At 46.1% G+C, this 20,580-nt stretch overlaps 1 protein-coding gene across 3 annotated transcripts in view; it reads left to right on the forward strand.

Moving 5' to 3' along the window:
* Nucleotides 1–1,392: 1,392 nt before the first annotated feature.
* SLC16A7 (solute carrier family 16 member 7) overlaps nucleotides 1,393–20,580 on the forward strand; it is a 112,436-nt gene continuing 93,248 nt past the window's right edge. Inside the window, exon 1 of one of the 3 annotated variants that reach the window (XM_028745626.2) lies at nucleotides 1,393–1,756. The gene's annotated coding sequence lies outside the window, so the exon portion shown is untranslated. Of the gene's footprint in view, nucleotides 1,757–6,038; nucleotides 6,310–20,580 lie in introns of those variants that run through there. The other 2 variants (XM_077934677.1, XM_077934675.1) reach the window with 2 other exon arrangements.

Genomic DNA, 20,580 nt, shown 5'->3' on the forward strand with positions numbered 1-20,580 from the left:
CAAGAATTGGCCTTTTCTGCAGTGGCTCCCCATCTGTGGAATGGTCTCCCTAGGAAAATCCATCTGGCGCCTTCATTATACACCTTTAGGCGCCAGGCAAAAATGTTCCTTTTTAACCAGGCCTTTGGTTGACCTGATTGACCTCCTATACCCTTTTAGAATGTGGCTCTTTTTGTGTGTGTTATTGTTCTTATTTTAATTGTATATATTGTGATCTTTTCTGTGAACCACCCTGAGACCTCTGGGTATAGGGCGCTATATAAATTCAATAAAATAAATAAATAGAATAAATCCTGGCTATGCCCACGCATCCCTCCAAGTTGATGGGCACCGCCATTCAAATGGTGGGTGGGTGTGCCCTGCCGTGTGGGGTAAGGTAAAGGTAAAGGACCCCTGGACGGTTAAGTCCAGTCAAAGGCTTACCTGCAAACCCTGCCCCACCCCAATACAGTGGTACCTCGGGTTAAGAACTTAATTCGTTCTGGAGGTCCGTTCTTAACTTGAAACTGTTCTTAACCTGAGACACCACTTTAGCTAATGGGGCCTCCCGCTGCGTGATTTCTGTTCTCATCCTGAAGCAAAGTTCTTAACCCGAGGTACTGTTTCTGGGTTAGCGGAGTCTGTAACCTGAAGCGTATGTAACCCGAGGTGGTTGTTGTTTAGTCATTTAGTTGTGTCCGACTCTTTGTGACTCCATGGACCAGAACATGCCAGGCACTCCTGTCTTCCACTGCTTCCCGCAGTTTGGTCAAACTCATGCTGGTAGCTTCGAGAACACTGTCCAACCATCTCGTCCCCTTCTCCTTGTGCCCTCCATCTTTCCCAACATCAGGGTCTTTTTCAGGGAGTCTTCTCTTCTCATGAGGTGGCCCCTTCATGGATCACTGCCTTGCCGTGGCGAAGGGGCTTGGATAACTCAGAGAAGCTATGAGCTATGCCGTGCAGGGCCACCCAAGATGGACAGGTCCTAGTGGAGAGTTTTGACCAAACGTGATCCACCATGAGCAGGAACCGGCAAACCACTCCAGTATCCCTGCCAAGAAAACTCCTTGGACAAAGACAACCCGAGGTACCACTGTATTTTATTCAAGTTAGCACCCCTGCTGGGATGCGTGGCCGAGGATCCAGGACGTGGCCAAATGGTTGCCCCCCACATCCCGTCCCTACGATCCTGATCTAGTTATGGGGCAATTTGTGTCCCCCCCCCAACACCCCCAAACCCTTCAGGGCGCAGTTCAGCGTCCTTAGGCGCGCTCATGGCTCGGCCGCTCGCGTGCCGCCGGGCCCTGCCTTCCCTGCCGCGTCCTCGCCTCTTCTCCTCTCCCGCCGCCGGGAGCCTTGGAGATGTTGCGGCTCAGGCAGCAGGCGCCTCCCCGCCGCCCGGCAGCCTCCGCCCCACTCGGCGAGGGCGGCGGCGGTGGCAGCGGCTCCTGGTCGAGCCTCCCCGGCTGCCCTTGACACCAATCCCCCTCGGAGCGGCAACAAAAAGCAGGCAGGGGCAGGTGGCGGAGAGGGACGGCGGCGCGCCTCCTCCTCCTCCTCTTTCTTCCGCGCGCGGCCTCCCAGCGACTCCAGCCCGAGGCGGCCGCGGCGCACAAAAGGCGGCGGCGGCCTCTGCAGGCCACGTCATGGGGAAATAAATAAATATCGCCCCATTCAGCCAGTGGCAGCGAGCAGGAACCGGCGGCGGCGGCGGCTGGAAGATTAGGACCAGCCCACCCAAACTAGACACACAGAGAGAGGGAGACCAAGCCAGGTAACGTAAAACGGAGCCATCCAGTTCATCTTTTTTTTTTAATTAACAAAATAGATGGGCAGGGCGGCCGGGTTTCATCTAGGCAGAAGGGGGCCGCCGTCTGTTCCAGCCCCATTGTCTCCGCCGCTTCGTGTTTGAATGTCCCTGCTTCTGCCGCCCGAGTGTGTTGCTAACTGTGTCGGAATGGTGTCGCTTAAGCAACGAGAAGAGCGCCTGGTCTGCTGCTGCTGCTGCTGCCGCCGCCGCCGCCGCGATCGCGTTGGCTTTGGGATGCGAGGCGCCCAAGTCCGAGCTCACACTGTGGATGATGCATCACACACGGGGGAAGCGGGCAGAGCAGGCGCGAGGGGTGCGGGGTGGGCGGGAGACCCACACTATGAACGGCCGCCGCCGCCAAAGGAGCAGCGGGGAGTTGCAAGCAGAACACGGTGTCCCACCCCCCGCGCCCCCGTGGATGAGAAGGGCTTGGCTACCACCGGCCTTAGGGACGGATGGATGGGGAGCGCGATCGGAGCTCGCCTCCCTGGCTGCCCCCGTCCGATCAGTGACCTCCAGAGATGTACCCCGTGGAGAGAGAGCGCAATGCCACTCACCCACGTAGACCCAAGTGACAGATGCCCATCCCAACCACCATACACCCCTTAGAGCCACTCCCACGCTCCCACGTAAGCCCCCCCTAAAACATAGCAGCCAACATAATTTATTGGAGGGGCCGCTCCCAAAGTGGATGGGCATTGCCGTGGTGCGCGCGCGCGCGCGCTGCGTTCGTCATGTGGCCTGGGGCTCACCTGAGCGCCCCCGACATTTTATTCAAGTTGGCACCCCTGCACCACGTTGCGTGTGCGCGCCCGATCACAACCGATCCCCCCCTCTCCTCCCCCCCCATCACGTTGCTCCCCGGTTCCAGTATAGTTCTTTAGCTAGCGGGAAACGCACTCCCTTTTCGGAGAGGGGCTCTTCTTTCTCTCTCTCCCCCCCCCCCCAAAGGAGCCATTTTGAATGGGGGAGTGGGTGGCACGGTGGAGAAGGAAGGCTGCTTGCCTGGGCCGGGCACCGTGGCTTGCAAGAGCTGCGGGTTTGTGGGTGGGTAAACAGAACGCGTGCCGCTACGTCGCTGGTGCGCCTTTGTGTCTGCGCTGCCGCAGCAGGAGGAGGTGGCTAAGGCATCGCTCGCGTGTGCGCGCGGGTCTCCTTCTGGAGCTCCTTGCCGAGCGCGGCCCTTGCCTCCGCCTCCGCGCCGCGAGGGGACTCGGGGTGGATAGGATCAGGCGGTGTATTTCTGGGCAGGCAGGTCTGCGTGGGGCTGGCTTTTCTTTCTCTACCTCCCCCCCCCCCCCCCCCGCTTCTTGGTAGTCAAATCCTCCAAGGGTCAGGCGCCTGGAGCCGGATGATGCTCTTCGCGCTGGGCGGGGAGGCGGCGCGTCAGAGGCGCGCCTTTGCGCAGCGCGTCTCCTGGTTTCCAAGGCCCCACCTCGGCGGCGGCCAATGGGAGGCGCGCGGCGGCCAGCGAGGCTTGCGAGGGGATGAAGGAAGCGAGAACTCGATCCGTCGGCGAAGGGAGGGACGCCGACGTCACGAGAGAGGGGGGCTTGGCCGGCAAGCTGCAGCCGGTTGGCTCTGGCGGGCGCCAGGCCACGTGGAGCGCGGCGCAGCAGCCGCTGGCACCGTCGTCGGCCCGCACGCCGGAGAAGGGCACGCCAGGCTCCTCGCGGATGCAGCCTCCTCATTCATTGCTGGCGCCTCCGCAGGGCAGCTTGACCTTGCCGGGCAGTTTCCGTTTCGCGCCGCCTGCAGAGCTCCGGAGCTGTCCAAAGAAATCGTGTGCACGTTTGTTTTTTTTGCGGGGGGGGGGGGGAATCGGCTCCAAGGATCTGGAGGGGGCTTCCTTCTGAGTAAATAGATCAGGCAGTAAAGGAGGAATCTAACGTAGGATGGTGGGTTTTGTCATGGACGTGTGATCCTCAATTCATTTCATTTGCAAGGTCGTTGGCTTATAGCGGACCGTCAGTATAGTGGCTTTGCTGCTGGGACTTCTGTGTGAGGCACCGAATAGTGGTGGCCTTAGGAGTCGACTCCAATAAGAGTCTAAGGACACCTTAAAAACGTGATACATTTCTTGTTACTTGAGCTTTCCAGTACTAGAGCCTACTTCTAGGTGCATGAAGTGCTTTGTTCCAAAAGTATGAAAAACAAGCATTGCATCATATAGTAGTTGGGCTGAACTGGGTGGGTGGGGGAGTGGTCAATCTTGCCCTGAATATAGAAATATTTAACCAAACCAGTTTAGCCAGTTCCATTTCAACTTCACTTTTTCCTTTCCTCAAACTTAAACCACACAACCTTAATATAAGAGCTGTTGATAAGGAAATCATTTCTTTAAGCAGAGTGGTTTCTGAGGCTTTAAAGAAACAGCAACATAGAAGTGGTATTTAGAACAGAAAATGTTTTCTCAAATCCATCTGAATTTCATTGTTTTACATCAGGACCCATGGCCAATAAGCGGTGCATCAGTGGTGGGGAACCTGTGACCCTTAAGATGCCATTAGACTCCAGTCTCCATCATTCCTGGCCATTGGTCAGACTGGCTGGGGATGATGGGAGCTGGAGTCCAGTGACATCTGCAGGGCCATAGGTTCCCCATCCTTGTAGTCAGAAGAGTCCCAAGTCATCTTGCTGCCTGAGGCAGAGGACAAGAAGTCATTCCCATTCTTAGTACCAAGGTGAGCCAGATTGGCGGTTGCATCTTCAGCACTGGTGATGGACGGCATCCTTTGCTGAACCTGAGGCAACAGGCTAGCTTAGGGGCACAAGGCAGATCACATGGAGCTCTTTCCTCTTAACATCTTGCTGCAGCATCCCAGCATTTGCCTCCCGAGGCAGCTTCATCACACTGTCTAATAGTAGGTCTGGCCCTGCCTGTAGCAGACCCACTAGTGAAACCTGCTGATGAATCTCACCTGATTCCTTGGGCACCACAGGTCAAGATGGTGCCCTCAAGGGCTGAATGGTCCTGACATCCATTGAACTTTATCAGAAATAAAACCATACAGTGCACCTTAACCATGCATAGCAAAATACAAAAGGAAGATATAATCAACATTGGAGAGACACAGGTGATCTAGGCTTTTTTGTTTGGTAAAGGTCGGCTGATCTTCTAAAAGAAAAATCTGAATTTGTTGCAGTTATTTTGTTTCACACAGAAGAATGGCAGCCCTCAAGTTAACAATCAAGGGCATCTCTTGTTAAATAACTCCATTTGGCAAACTTGTGAAAGAATTCTGGCTGTGACCCTTGTCACCAGACAAAGTAGCTCATACTAGGCTAGATGGTCCAATGATCCATGAAGGCTTCATATGATAAAGGTAATGAATAGAAAACACCCTTAAAATGAGACTTGTCACATTTGTCATGCATTTCAGTAGAAAAAATGACAAGAAAAGCTTGTTGTGAGGTGGGGAGTCAAGTTCTGTAGTCCTACAACCATGTATGCAGTGGCCTCCACAGCCAGTGCAATTTTGGCCCCCCTGCTACTGCTACTACTACAGTGCAACAATATGTAGAGCATCATGAGTTCAGCATAGATGTCCACACACCTGGAGTTTCCTGTGGTTTTCTGAGCCCTGCATTTCAAAACAGACTTGCAGAGAGGCACTCAGATGTGGGGAGAAGAATGTGCCATTGCAGATTTTTGCTTCACAGTGATTAATATACAGTGGTACCTCGGGTTACATACGCTTCAGGTTACAGACTCCACTAACCCAGAAATAGTGCTTCAGGTTAAGAACTTTGCTTCAGGATGAGAACAGAAATCATGCTCCGGCAGCACAGCAGCAGCAGCAGCAGGAGGCCCCATTAACTAAAGTGGTGCTTCAGGTTAAGAACAGTTTCAGGTTAAGTACGGACCTCTGGAACGAATTAAGTACTTAACCCGAGGTACCACTGTACAAATTGGTTATTTAGCATGCTATTTGTGTTAGATGAATCTTAAGCAGTAACTTTACTTCTTTATACATTTTTTTAAAAAAATCATTTTAAAAAGACACAAAAACCCCACACCTACATACATAAGTCACCATGTCCATAAATGACAAACCTTTTCTGTTAGCGAATTGCCGTCTACCTTGCCCTTAAAAAAAAAAAAAGAGAGAGAGTATCTGAGTTTTCAGTGCCAGTGCTGCACTATTCATGTACAATCTTTTTTTCTAATCCATGTTGTGTCCTGGGACGCAACAGTCCCAGGGAAATAACCAGGAGTCTAAAATGATATAGTTCTCTCAAGCAAAAGACCTTTTGGGTTGTCGCCAAAGGCTGCACCTAAACTCTTATGCAAGTGCACTTGGGCTCCCTGCCCAACAGTTTGAAAACTCGCAGGCTACAGTTGTAAGCTCACAAGAAACGAAGCTTTAGCAAGAAGCCAAATGCTGACAGTTGCCTAAGGTACTAACGGAAGGTTAAAGTAAGAATGGGGTGGGGGTGGACATTCTCACATTTTACCTGTTCCATTATGTTTGCATGTGTTCCTGCAAGTTCTCATTCCGGAACTGAACGAGAAGGTACGTGCCGTGTTGAGCAGCATTGATCCAGTCAAATTTTAGCTCTTAGTTTTGGGTGCAGTTTCAAATGTGGCAAATTTTGTAAATCGTAGAGAATAGCTGGTGCGTGATATTGATAAAGCATAGCCATGTGTGTGTTTTGGACACTAGGATTTCAGTCCTAACAGCATGTATGTGAAAGTAAATTCCATTGAAGTCAGTGATATTTACCTCTGAGTGATTATGTTTTAATATCCCTTTTTAAGACTCCCATTTACATGCACAAGCATGTACTGGTGGACACAGCACACCCCAGGAGGAAGAAATCAAATATGTAATATCAGTGGAATTGTAGGAGACTGTAATGAGATGAGATAAACTGCTTATAATAGAAGGCTACTTGGCCAACCATTGAGGCAAGTAAGAATCACTTCCAGGGGATCATATAGAAAAGCGTTTATATATGGAAGGGAAACAGTTCTTCCTTTTCGCTTTAGACTCTCAGTGTGCCACAAATGGCTATTGTGTGTACATGAGAGCAAGTATTCTAGCTCAGAATCAACATTTTGAAAAGTAACATTTGTGCTTCTGTTTGTGAGGCTCTTGCCAGTCCTCTCACCATTGCTTTATTGTTCTGCAACGGCAATTGTACGGTGTTGTCTTTTCCTTCTCCTGACTTGATTATCTCTGTTCCTGAAAGATAAGCTTTGTATCATAGGGGCTTTCCTGTGAAGCTCATCCTATTTTATAGTAGGCCATAGCAGGCTTATGTTGGGTTAAGCAGCTAGGCAAACTATACCTGAGTGTAGACTTTGAAATGAGCATTTGCAGCTATTGAGGGGGCCATTGCTTATCCCATCCTCTTGTCTGTCTTGCATCTCCCCCACCATCTCCTTATGTTACGTTCATCTTTCCACTCTGCCCCTTTCCTCTTCTCATTTTCCAGAGGAAGAGGAATGCATGTCAAAGACAAAGAAATCATTAGTGTCCCCAGTGATGGCTCCTTTCCTAAGTCAAAAGTGAGAATTGGTGGTGAGGAGTCTTACTAAATATTTAGCGAAGGGATAAGAAAGAAGAAGATAAGAAATGTATGTGTATTTGAAGGCAAACCAGAACATTCCATTCCAAGATTAGGCAGAGAGGGGAATACAGCATTATAGCTGGCAAATTACGTCGTCTAGAGTGGCTTTAGCAATTCAAAATCGATAAGCACAGATAGGGCTATCGTAGACTTCATTCCAACAGCTAGAAGGCCTCCAGTGTACAGAGGGAGTGACAGTTTACTGCCCTATGGCATGTGGAGCCTGCCCTATGGCATGTGGAGCCCCCCCCTGCACTGCTTTATGTCCACCTCCCATATATTTTTGTTAGGTAAAAGGAACTACACTAAAGGAGTTCCTGGGCTTGCTCTAGAAATATATCTGCCTCATCAGAAGCTATGGTTCTGACCTGAATTCTATGGGTGGTATCAAACAAAGTAGTTCTGCTAGCACAATGGGTTGCACAGCAGAACTTCACCCCCTCTTCCGTCCCTGTGTTCCCTTCTACCCTCCTCAGATCTGGTGCAGAGGGTTCAGATAACCCCCTGAACAGATTTTGGAAAATGGGGGAGGGGAGAGAAAGGGGAAGTTCTGTTGTGCAACCCAAAGTCCTTGTGCTAATGGAACAACTTTGTGCTAATGGAAAAACTACATTTTACTTCGTTGTGCAGCTGTGTTTTGATTTCCCCCGATCTTAATCTTCTCTTTTGTTTTAGTGTAAGGAGATACAAAGTATTGTGTGCTTAGCGGAAATGAATGAATCTGTCAATTTCAGTTCTCTAACTTTTTCAGTCTCCACCCCACAACTATTCCGTTATCCAGAATTCCATGGTAATTTGCTTTTTAAAAAAATCATGAGTTTTTGTTTGCATTTCAGTTTGAATTTCTCCTTATAAACACATTTTTTGTCTGCAGCTTTGACTAATATGCCCATTTTTGCAAATAATTTCTGTTAATGCAATGCATTTCAAATGGTTATTTTCACTAATACAGTGGTGCCTTGGATTACAGACGCTTCAGGTTACAGACTCTGTTAACCCAGAAATAGTACCTCGGGTTAAGAACTTTGCTTCAGGATGAGAACAGAAATCTTGCGGCAGCGGCGCGGCAGCAGCAGGAAGCCCCATTAGCTAAAGTGGTACCTCAGGTTAAGAACAGTTTCGGGTTAAGAACTGACCTCCAGAACGAATTAAGTTCTTAACCCGAGCTACCACTGTACATGCATTCCCTTGTGCTTTCCATCCTAATATATTTATTTTTGTGCACAAGTGTTTGGCTGGAGAACTACATCGCAAATTTCAGAGTACGAATTTCAAAGCATAGCTGGGATTTGGTTTGCACATTGGTTTGAGAGATGTGGAATAAGTAGTTTTTTGTTAAAATGCAAACAAAATTGAACTTCTCCATCCCTAGTGGTTAGTCAGAGGAGGACTGGCGAAAGAAACTATGTGGTTCTGATGCTACAGAAATAAAATGTATGTCCCTATCCCTGAATTTTCTGGTGCAGTCTGAAGTGGAGGTAACTGCTGTGGCTTAACGAAGCAACAGAGCCTGCTAAAAGGGAGTCTTAGCATAGGAGGCTTGTTTGGCACTTGAAGAAGCCTGTATGTTACTTGGAGCATGTAAGGTCAGAGTGTTGACACTCAGGAGGCAAAGCTCTTTCATGCTATCATTCAAGAACAGCTGGGATAGCAAAGGGGATGGCGCTCACACATCAAACTCAGTGGTGCAGTGTGTTTTCTCAATAGAAGCGTGAGGCCAAGCAGCGAGGCAGTGGTGTGTGCAATGGTGTACAGGGTGGTTGGTCAAATAGATTTACTGCTTGGCTGTCTTCTTGGGAGCAGCTGCTACATCCCACAAAGAGCAGACAAACTGCACGATGGCCTTCTTGTATCTCAAAGTAAGTTTCTACACAACAAAGCAAGCAACACTCATCCGTATGTGCCAGACTTCCAGTTACAATTCAGTATGCAACTGCAATTTCTCGTATAGTACAGAAGCAAGGGTTACCGATGACGATAAGGTTCGAAAATACATACGAGATGTAATATGTGTGCATTAGGTAGGGATGACAGTGAACTTGTCGGGAATAACTATGAGCTCTGCTTCCTGAGCAAACCCAGGTGCAAAGCCCAGGTGTGCTCAGAAAGCTCCTTAATATTCCCTAAACCATCAGCCTGATCTCGTGCCCTGCAGGTGCAGTTAGAAGTTCACCTTCGTGCCACGGCTGTAAACAGCTCTGCACATAAGTGGAGATGCAGTCAAAAAAGTCTTGCTTTAGTACTCAAAAAAGTGCTTGATTTCATTGAATTCGGAGTGCTGAAGACCGTTTTTCTGCCAACTTGTTGGTTAGAAAGGAATGGAGCTGTATGGTGAGGCATGCAGTTTGAACCCGTGCATGCTTGCTTGAGAGTAAGTCTTCGTGGTTTATTCAGGAAAGTGGACGAAGATCAGGATTGTGAGCTGGGGAGATAGAAGTGTTAGAGGACTGCATATTGTCCTCAGCTGCTGTCATTGCAAGCTTGACCACAAAGTACTTCTACTCCAGAGATTTTCTGCAGCAGGGAGCTCTTAACAGTTTTGCTCGTGAAATTATTGCCTCGTGATAAAGTGCCATGCAAATTGGATGGACAGAAACATGCACAACAAAGCATTAGGCAGATCGAGAGAGTAATATCTGCTTTTCCACAATGGTAGATTTTAAATTTATTTCAGCTGACTGTTTATAGCAACATGAATTGCATAAGACCTTAGCGGCTGCTTAGAAACTTCTTTTAATGTCAAGTGCTGGCAGGCAGGCAGGCAGTCAACAATGCAAGACTCAAATGCCTCACATTAACTTTGGGGTGAGGGCACATTGTGGTCCAAAGTTTCTGTTCTGGGATTATTGTGATTATTTTTAAAAGCTCCCCCACCCCAACAAGTTTATTGTTACCTATGGCCGTGTTCTCGTTTCAAAAAATCTTTGAAGCAGAAAGAGTAATGTTTATGTCCAACGATTTTCTGCCAGACCACATAGGAACCCAAAGGAGGAGAAGATACCAACTTCTAAATCTGAACACTAATGTTTAGTGGAATTTGGAATTATCAAACGGCATGAAGCTCAGTGAAAGGTCTAAAGAAATTGATAAGCACATAATGCTTTGTACATCAGTAGGAATCCCGCTTGAAATTGGGAACAAATCTTTTAGTTCTAAAACCTTGGTCTGGTTTTTGATCTTGGTCCTAAGTCTGACATTGCCTTCTTTCTTCAACGAGCCAGTATGGTGTAGTGGTTAAGAGCAGTAGACTCGTACTCTGGTGAACCGGGTTCGTGTCTCCGCTCCTCCACATGCAGCTGCTGGGTGACCTTGGGCTAGTCACACTTCTCTGAAGTCTCTCAGCCCCACTCACCTCACGGAGTGTTTGTTGTGAGGGAGGAAGGGAAAGGAGAATGTTAGCCGCTTTGAGACTCTTTCGGGTAGTGATAAAGCGGGATATCAAATCCAAACTCTTCTTCTTCAGTGCTGGCAAGAGGAATGTGAAGAATATTAGACGTTCTCTGTCTGCTCCCACCCCCCTATCCTGTTGTGTGAATTGGATCCCTTGGGTTGTTCTTGTTGAGCTGCCTTGTTAACCTTTCAGGTCACCACATCCAGCCAATTGTTTTTGCAGTTTAGACAAAAATCACTCTTCATAAAGGCTCTGTTTCCCTGCAAACTCTTTCTTATTTATCTAGCTAAAAATGCTGCTGCAGGTTACCAACCAAGTATGCATTCCTGACCTTTTCTTATTACTGCCACCCAAGAAAGGTCACCCTGCTGGGTACTGCACTTTAGGTATAGAATTGCCCGACCTGAATGCATCTGACTGAACCTCATTTGGTCAATGGTTCAGCATACTTGAGCATTTCCAAGAAGCTAGCCATGATCACCCACCCTCTGTTGCGCAGCATGTAGGTAGCAGAAAGGACAGAGTATGTTGCATCAAACATCTTAAAACTTCATAATAATTTGGCCTCCATTAATTATCTTTTGGTGCACTGCTTTTGCGTGTACAGTGCTACCTCTGGTTAAGTACTTAATTTGTTCAGGAGGTCCGTTCTTAACCTGAGACTGTTCTTAACCTGAAGCACCATTTTAGCTAATGGGGCCTCCTGCTGCTGCCGCGCTGCCACCATGCGGTTTCTGTTCTCATCCTGAAGCAAAGTTCTTAATCTGAGGTACTATTTCTGGGTTAGTGAAGTCTGTAACCTGAAGTGTATGTAATCCAAGGTACCACTGTATTTTCCTACTTCATTTGCCCTTTGCGCTTTATGTCCACCATTTTTGTTTTTTAAAAACAATGTTTTGACCATTTTTTAGTACTTATCTAATTGAAAGATTTATGGGGATGTTTAGTTAGTCTGACAGCACCAAGCTGAACTCTGTAGCTGAGTTCCAGTCTGGTATGACTGGTAAAACAGCATGTACTTTTGGCCGTTCTTTCGGTGTTGTTCAAATGATGTCAGGAATCACAGTGAACAAGAAATGAATTGTTTCCCCATTGAACCTGTTTGAGAAATTAGAAGCTGCTATTTGAACTGTTGCTTACCAGCGTAATTTCTAGGTACAAATTTATCTTCATATTGTAAGTTCTAATAGTCTGGGGGGGGGGGGAGGAGGAGATATCCATAGGTTTTGAGGGTTACTGATTTATTTGTATGTTTTGGAATACTAATAGTAAACAGAAACAGAAAGATCATTCTCGACAGCGGAAGCAGTTCCCGCCTTGTACAGCTGTGGGCAACTTGTGGGCAAGGGCGAGAAAAGCTTCCCATGCTATTGGCTGGCCAATGTCATCAGCCCCGGTTGGCGGTGGGGAGTGACAGGACTCCCCTACCTCTTTTGACATTAAATTGACCAATCAGAAGCCAGTGGAGTGGGAATTTGGAGATGGACCTGGGAAAGTCTGTTTCCACCCAGATCCACGTCTCCAAATTATAAAAGCCACCTTCCAACAATCCCCAGTGAGCATCCCATCCTCCCACTCTCTTATAAATTTGGCTCCACTTGAAGGTAAGCAGGTGATGTATGTGTTTATGACCTTGTTGAGGAGTGACTGAGTTGCCATATTTGTGGCCAGGGAAGAATTTGCCTGCAGACCAATTGGGCCTGTTTAGAGGTTTTCCCTGCCTCGCAGCAATTGCCACAACGTCTTGGTGGGAAACGGCATTGGGTTGCATCTTTCGTCTAATTAGGGGTGCGTGAAGGAGCTATGCCCCCCTCTCCTCAGGATCAAAGTATCAGCACCCTGGTTATGGAGTCCAAGGAGGAAGATCCTGTCCATATGCCCAGAAAGGGACTAAGGGGCCATGGAACTCCCCAGTTGGCATCCTGGAGGGGTCACCTGTATTTGATGTGCATCATATGGAGATCCTTAACCCAGGATTGACCCTGATGGAATTAATCAGCCAGCAACCAGGATGGCATGCCCAGTGCTAAAGCGAAAGCCTACTTACATCTGTAATCAATAAAGTAGCCAGTTTGATCTCCCCCAAAGGTTGCAATGTTGTTTATTGCTTCCTATGCCCCTCCCTCAGCAACCTCAAGCTTCCTGCGATTGGCCTGCAAAATAATTTGCCAGAAGCAATTGTTTAAGGCTTTTAATGCATTTATTTAATACAAATATATCCAATAGTTTCTTGGTCAGATTTAAGTTAAATGTCTACTGGGGATAATTTGTGTGTGTGCTGCTAACAAGTGGAGTAAGTGAGAAATCTTGGATGCATTTCTGTAGCCAACGACACTGAAATATATGGTGCATATATTTTCACTTTGTGTCTATCTAAAATGCTGTATCCGTGAAAAGCAAATGTATTCACTAAACAGCTAAACAATAGGATTCTGCATTTTGTTTGATGAGTGCATTTGAAATTGTTGTTAGTCCTAGAGATGAATCCAGAGGATAAATGCAGGCGACATATTCCTTATTCACCCCATCTTTCTAATGGGCTGGGTACTTTGCTCTGCTCATCAGAAGTTTCTTACGGCAGTTTTCTCCCCCATATAATATTAATCTCTTCTCGTAAAGTGTTTTGAACTTCATTTATGAAAAAAGGTCAAATAGGAGGTATCTATTATTATTCTAATCGTTGCCATAAATCAGTTCGGGTGTCACTCTGTTCCATGCAAATGAACACAGCACAGCTTGTATCCTAGTTGATTTCCTGTCCTCGTTTCCCTTCCTCTGTTCCTTCTGCCAGTCCCTTAGGAAGTTGTCTAAAAGCTGACTCTTAGCACTTTAGAAATGGTGGCACTAGCCATTTCACTCCACTGTCAACCTGAATGAAAGAAGGAACGAATGAATGAGCACATTAATGAAGGGGGTGGGGAGGGGGAGAGCAGAAACTTATGAAAGGAGAAAGACAATAGGGAATGGCAAGAACATCCCTTGCACAAGGTGAGGATGAATGCTGAGCACAAATAGGGAGGGAAAGTGAAACAGAAAAGATTTTTTTAAAAAATAAGTTGTCTAATTCATTGCGTTCAAAAACCCTCTCCTAGAGCAACTGAACCAAAGCTGTAAGACAGGTGGGGAATAGGGTCCCTATTTTTTCCACCCTCCCATGTCAGCTAAAGGTAAAGGTAAAGGGACCCCTGACCATTAGGTCCAGTCGTGACCGACTCTGGGGTTGCGGCGCTCATCTCGCTTTATTGGCCGAGGGAGCCGGTGTACAGCTTCCGGGTCATGTGGCCAGCATGACTAAGCCGCTTCTGGTGAACCAGAGCAGCACACGGAAACGCCGTTTACCTTCCCACTGGAGTGGTACCTATTTATCTTCTTGCACTTTGACGTGCTTTCGAACTGCTAGGTGGGCAGGAGCAGGGACCGAGCAACGGGAGCTCACCCCGTCACGGGGATTCGAACTGCCGACCTTCTGATCGGCAAGTCCTACCTGATGTCATAATGATTTCCGGTGATTGACACTTGTTAAAGCTCAAAAGGAGGTTGATGTAACCCCTGATCAGTGGTCACAGTAACCTCTTGATGGCACAGCTTTACGGGGCATGCCTTCAGAGGGGCTTGCTATAACTGCCAATCAGCTGTTTACAGGGATTCCTTGTCAAGTCAGTTTGGAGGAAGTGGTTTGCCTTGTAACCATCTCCTCTGTGTGATACGTTTCCCCCCTCTGCAGACATCTGCGATTTGAGGAAGTGGTTTAAAACCAAACTGCTTCTCAGCTGCGCTTGCGTCCTTTATGAGGAACTAACTCCTTAATGCAGTCAAGCCCAGCAAGGCTCCCAGTATCGTTCACTGTAAGCTCCCGATGGTTCCTTTGCAGCCGCAACTGTACCTGCTCTACACCTGGTGCTCTTATAAGAACCGAAAAATAACTGTCACACTAAAATAGTTAACATGCTAAAGAAGAAGGCCACCTAAACTACTCATTGCCGTATTTTAGAGTCTCCACTGCTATGAGAGCAGAGATATTTCCAGACCCCCCAAGTGTCCCTATTTTCCAGGGACGTCCCTGATTTAGAGAAGCCATCTCAGTTTCTGATTCGATCCTGAAATGTCTCACTTTTCCTTGTTGTTGTTGTTTGGTCATTTAGTCGTGTCCAACTCTTTGTGACCCCATGGACCAGAGCACGCCAGGCACTTCTGTCCTCCACTGCCTCCCGCAGTTTGGTCAAACTCATGCTAGTAGCTTCGAGAACACCATCCAACCATCTCGTCCTCTTTTGTCCCCTTCTCCTTGTGCCCTCCATCTTTCTCAACATCAGGGTCTTTTCCAGGGAGTCTTCTCTTCACATGAGGTGGCCAAAGTACTGGAGCCTCAGCTTCACGATCTGTCCTTCCAGTGAGCACTCAGGGCTGATTTCCTTCAGAATGGAGAGGTTTGATCTTCTTGCAGTCCATGGGACTCTCAAGAGTCTCCTCCAGCACCATAATTCAAAAGCGATCAGCCTTCTTGATGGTCCAGCTCTCACTTCCATACATCACTACTGGGAAAACCATAGCTTTAACTATACGGACCTTTGTTGGCAAGGTGATATCTCTACTTTTTAAGATGCTATCTAGGTTTGTCATTGCTTTTCTCCCAAGAAGCAGGCGTCTTTTAATTTCATGGCTGCTGTCACCATCTGCAGTGATCATGGAGCCCAAGAAAGTAAAATCTCTCACTGCCTCCATTTCTTCCCCTTCTTTTCCTTAGGATGTCCCTATTTTCATTGGAGAAATGTTGGAGGGTATGGAGTTATCCGACCCCCAAGCTGTCTGAAGGCTATCCTGTATAGGGAAGGTTTTTTTTTTATAAAAAAAATTATTATGTTTTTATATACAGTGGTACCTCAGGTTAAGAACTTAATTCTTTCTGGAGGTCTGTTCTTAACCTGAAACTGTTCTTAACCTGAAGCACCACTTTAGCTAATGGGGACTCCTGTCGTGCCGCCGCTGCATGATTTCTGTTCTCATCCTGAAGCAAAGCTCTTAACCCGAGGTACTATTTCTGGGTTAGCGGAGTCTGTAACCTGAAGCGTCTGTAACTCGAGGTACCACTGTATGTTGAAAGCTGCCCAGAGTGGTTGGGCAATCCAGTAAGCTGGGTATAAATAGTAAAATTACCATTGCAGAATGGGACGTCCCTATTTTCATCAGAGAAATGTTGGAGGGTATGTATTTTACCCACAGGCCCATAAAGGGTTGGACATAATAAGATGAGACTGCTGGAGGCCCTCCTAGGTTAGCACCATGTTCTCACAGTGGCCAACTAGATTGCTGTGGGAAACTTGCACTCTGTGGGAAACAGCGTTCTACATTTTGTAATTTGCAGCAACTATTCAGAGCCTGTGACAATGTAGGTGGAACCTGGCCATCATGGCTGGTTTCCAAGGAACTTTCTTTCAAATTAAGCCTGACTCGGATCACACCTGAGGGCTAGTATCCTGTGCACATTTACTTGGGTGTAACTGAACTCAGTGGGAATTGCTTCTGGGTATGGATTGTGGTACTGAAGGGGAATATTACTCCTAGTTTTCTATTAAGTAATAAAGAAATGTTCTTTGTACCATTTCTGGTAAAGGAGGCTTATTGGAAATATTTGCAGTGTTGGGAAATATCATCAGCTGATTCATGTGGGAATCCTTAAAGCACAGTCTGGAGCTCTTAAGTTGACTAACTGGAGACAAGTTATCGGCAGAAGGTGAACCCAGGATCTATTGCAGTTCCAAAGCCTTGCTTAATACTCTAGCAACATTTCAGCAACACCACTGGAAGAACCACTGGCCAAATATTCAGCGATTTTCTTTTTAATCCTTTTACCCCTTTAAATGTTTACACACTGAATGTTTTACAGGGGGAAATCAGCTAAGTAAATGTTTGTGTGAGGAGATGGAGGTTTTTGCCCTGTCTGTAATCTTACTTAGTGGTAAAAAAAGGAGAATTTATCGGTGTGTGCACACATAGAAGAACACAGTTGTACATAAAACAGGGTTGGACAGAGGGTAACATTATTGATATATCCCTGGGTGACTTGGTAAGGGTTTCTATCTCCCAGCTTTTTAACAATAGCAGCAACAAAATGACTGCCCTGCCCCAAATTATACAGCTGATAGAGAGCTTGGAAAGACCAGGAGTGGTGTTTTGGGTTCAAGGATGTTGGACATCATTTGGTACTGCTCCTCCAGTTCCTAGGTCCAGAATAATTTAGTTTTTAATGTCTTACTGTTGTGCCAAGCATGGAGTAACAATAATAAATAAAAATGGTATTAGTAATAATTAGGGCAAAGGTTTTGTGCAATTGATATATTATCCAAAACCAGTTTGAAGTCTATATTGTGATATCAGTTTCATAATTTTTGACCTGGCAATATATTATGAATCATGGTGTGTGTGTGTTTGTGCGTGTGTGCTATGCAAAAATCACAACATGGGAAAAACCATGAAGCCAGCCAATGCTTCTCTCAATTCCTGCAGCCCCTGTTAACTCTGTCATCTCAGTTCTCCCCTGCCTCATGCAGGGGGCAGTGAATCACAAAGAGCAGGCGCTGGCAAAATTCACAATGCAGGAAAAACCATGCAGTCAACCAATGCCTCTAAATAGCTCCATCCTTATTTGAGACATCACGATATGTCAGTATATCACGATGTTTAGCTGGTGATCTGTTACAGTGTTGAAAACCAGATATTGCCCAGTCCTAGTAATAATAACAGCAAAGTAGGAACAGTAAGCGTAAAGTCTTCGTACTTCTGGTGTAGACATGGGAGAACTAGTTCAATAGTGTTAGGGCTAAATGTGATGCATCCCTTGAACACTGCCTGTTTTCAATGACACATTGTGGGTTGACCCATGAACAGGAATCGACCTTCCTGTTGTATTATGCTCACTGGTTTTAAATTGCACAAAACAAGCATGGCCCCAAACTCTTCTTTCCAGTCTTCTGAAGGGGCCTGTTGTAGGGAGACCTATATTAAGTAAATAGAAAAAGAACAGGAGGAGGAATGCTGAACCATATCCATACTTATAATTTCTGCGACAGTTAACACAGAAATAGGAGATGGGACCCTGCCTTATTTCCAGGGTTAAGACTATACAAAGCCTTGTGCGAGATCAAATGATGGGATGGGTGGATTTCCCACAAGTCGTTCTTCCGATGTAAGAGAACTCTGTTTTCTGGAACTAGCCAGCTGGGATTCTTGGTTTCACAATTCTTACTGCTTCAGTGGGTAATTTCAATTGTGTTAGTTGACTCCTGCCAAGTTCATTAACCTTTTGTGGCTTCCCCTTCCTCCCGCCTCTAACAACTTCCAGAGAAAGGAACTGTTTGTATTTGTTTTGCTAAAAGGGTGGACTTGAATTCTTGAGATGAGCCCCGCTGAGGACGGAACTTCTTGTGTTTGGTTGAACTCTTACCACCAAGGGTGACACAGTTTTGCTCTTTTGACTCTGCCAGGAGAGAATCCATCTCTTTGTTTCCTCACCTGCAACAGTGTTTATTTGGATCCTGCTGTGGGGAGAAATGGACTGTCTACTTCCATGGCTGGAAGGAAGCCCTCAGAAACTGTTCACTATCCAGAAGAGAAACGGGCTTATTTCAAATGTCTTTGTCTCTCCCTGCAGCCGAAGGATGAGTGAGCCTTTGTGTCAGGGAACATGTCTGCTGGCGTGACTTTTCTTAGAAGCATGAAGGGACAAAAGTGGAGGCAAGGAGACAAAAGAATGGTAGTAGAATAGAATTGTAGAGTTGGAAGGGACCACAAGGGTCATCTAGTCCAACCCCCCTGCAATGCAGGAATGTTTTTGCCCAGCTTGGGGCTCAAACCTATGACCCAGAGAAGAGAAAATTTTCAAATAGCTTACTTCATATGGTTCTCACTTGGAGTCAATTCCGGCAAATGCCTGGCTAGTGTAGTAGCATAGTGGATAAGGGCTAGATAAGAGATTGTGCTTTTGTGTTTGATTACCAGACTGTGGTTTATCAGTTAGATAAATTACTGTTTGGTGATTAATAGGGAGCATGGCATCTGCAAATAGTCTAAGACATTGCAATGGAAACTCCCATAAATCTCAGATCAGATCCAAATTATAATACAAACAAACAAATAAACACCTAGCATCAAAAAGAGCCTTCCATGATAAACATAATCTATCCCTTCTTTATGATCTTTTCAGCCATAGGTCAAGGCAAATAACTTTTTATGCATCCAGGTTTTGGGGTTTAAAATGTTCATTATGCTGCCTCTGTGCAGGAATTTCATTTTTTGCGCTCTCTCTCTCTCTCTCTCTCTCTCTCTCGGTTATTGTTGGTTTTTCCATTGTCCCTTAGTTGGATTAATTCCATAAATTTAATTCAGTCAGTTGCTTGATCCGTTTTATCTGCCCAATTTTTCATCTGAGTAAAACAATAAGTCTGACGAAGAAAAAGGCTTTCTTTGTTTTTAGATGATGTAGGGGCACATCATATCAGGCACTAGCTTTGAAGAAGTTTCCCCTGATGTATGTCATAGAAGGGGAAAGCTTCTTTTAAAATGGTGCCTGCTGCTTACAGTTTTTGAAAGTAATTGCGCAAAAACAATTTACAAGTTTTTTTGTCTTCTAAAAAACAAAAACAAAATTTAAGATCTGCCACTGTGTTCATCTGTGGGACCTTTTTGTTTTATCAAGTTGTTTTTTTTTAAAAAAATGAATGAACGGAAACAGTTCATTGATTGAATTTTCAAAGTCTAGCATTCAGAAGATGTGTAATGCTGAGCTGCGGTAGGTCACACCCAGTAGCTGATTCCACTAAGCAGCAGGTCATTGGAGACACCACTAAAAAGAGATATCAATACAGTGGCACCTCAGGTTAAGTACTTAATTCATTCCGGAGGTCCGTTCTTAACCTGAAACTGTTCTTAACCTGAAGCACCACTTTAGCCTATGGGGCCTCCTGCTGCCGCCGCACCCCCGGAGCACAATTTCTGTTCTTGTCCTGAAGCAAAGTTCTTAACCTGAGGTACTATTTCTGGGTTAGCGGAGTCTGTAACCTGAAGCGTATGTAACCCGAGGTACCACTCTATATAGAAGACACTCTGAACAAGATACATATATTCCAAGATTTCTGTTTCATGACTGTCTCTGTCTGTCTGTCTTTCTGTTTTATTTCTCACCCACCTGTGAGCTTAGTCCAGGACTGGTACACCGTAGCCTGCATTGAATTCTTTCTGATTGGTTGATCAAAATTCCATCTTATTAATTCCTATTACCTGTCATCTAAAACTTCAGTCAGGACACAGCCAATGTCTGGGTAACATGATGAGCTTTTTGGTCGACAAGAGATGCTACATATTGATTTGAATTGGTTTTGACTTGAACTGTAGCCTAAACAGCAGATTCTGACACCTTTTGCCTTACCTCTCAAAATACCTGGCCCTCTGTGTTACAAACTTATGGGCAGTATCTGGGGATGTTGTCCAGCTTGCAGTGCACTGGTTTGCAGTACTTTCAGGGTAGGGGGTGGGTGGGTTAAAGGTCTGTTGCAGAGACCCATGGCGTGTCGTTTTGATAATATGTGGTGGCTTACTGTCTGGATTCCTGTTAAATTCAGGTTCATTATGCTGGAATAACAGCCCTGGTATATCTTGTTTAATATGGAGCAAAGGTTAAGTATCTAATAGGTGGTAAGCAGGACTTTGCATAAATAGGGCTTGGGAATGACTTCCACGAATGAACATTGTTAAGGAATGTGTCCATTGTTGTAAACAGAGGAGCCCGCTGAGCTCTATGCTGTGATTTTGTGTTATTTCTGACATG

This window comes from Podarcis muralis, chromosome 10 (assembly GCF_964188315.1).
Source record: "Podarcis muralis chromosome 10, rPodMur119.hap1.1, whole genome shotgun sequence".
Taxonomy (NCBI): domain Eukaryota; kingdom Metazoa; phylum Chordata; class Lepidosauria; order Squamata; family Lacertidae; genus Podarcis; species Podarcis muralis.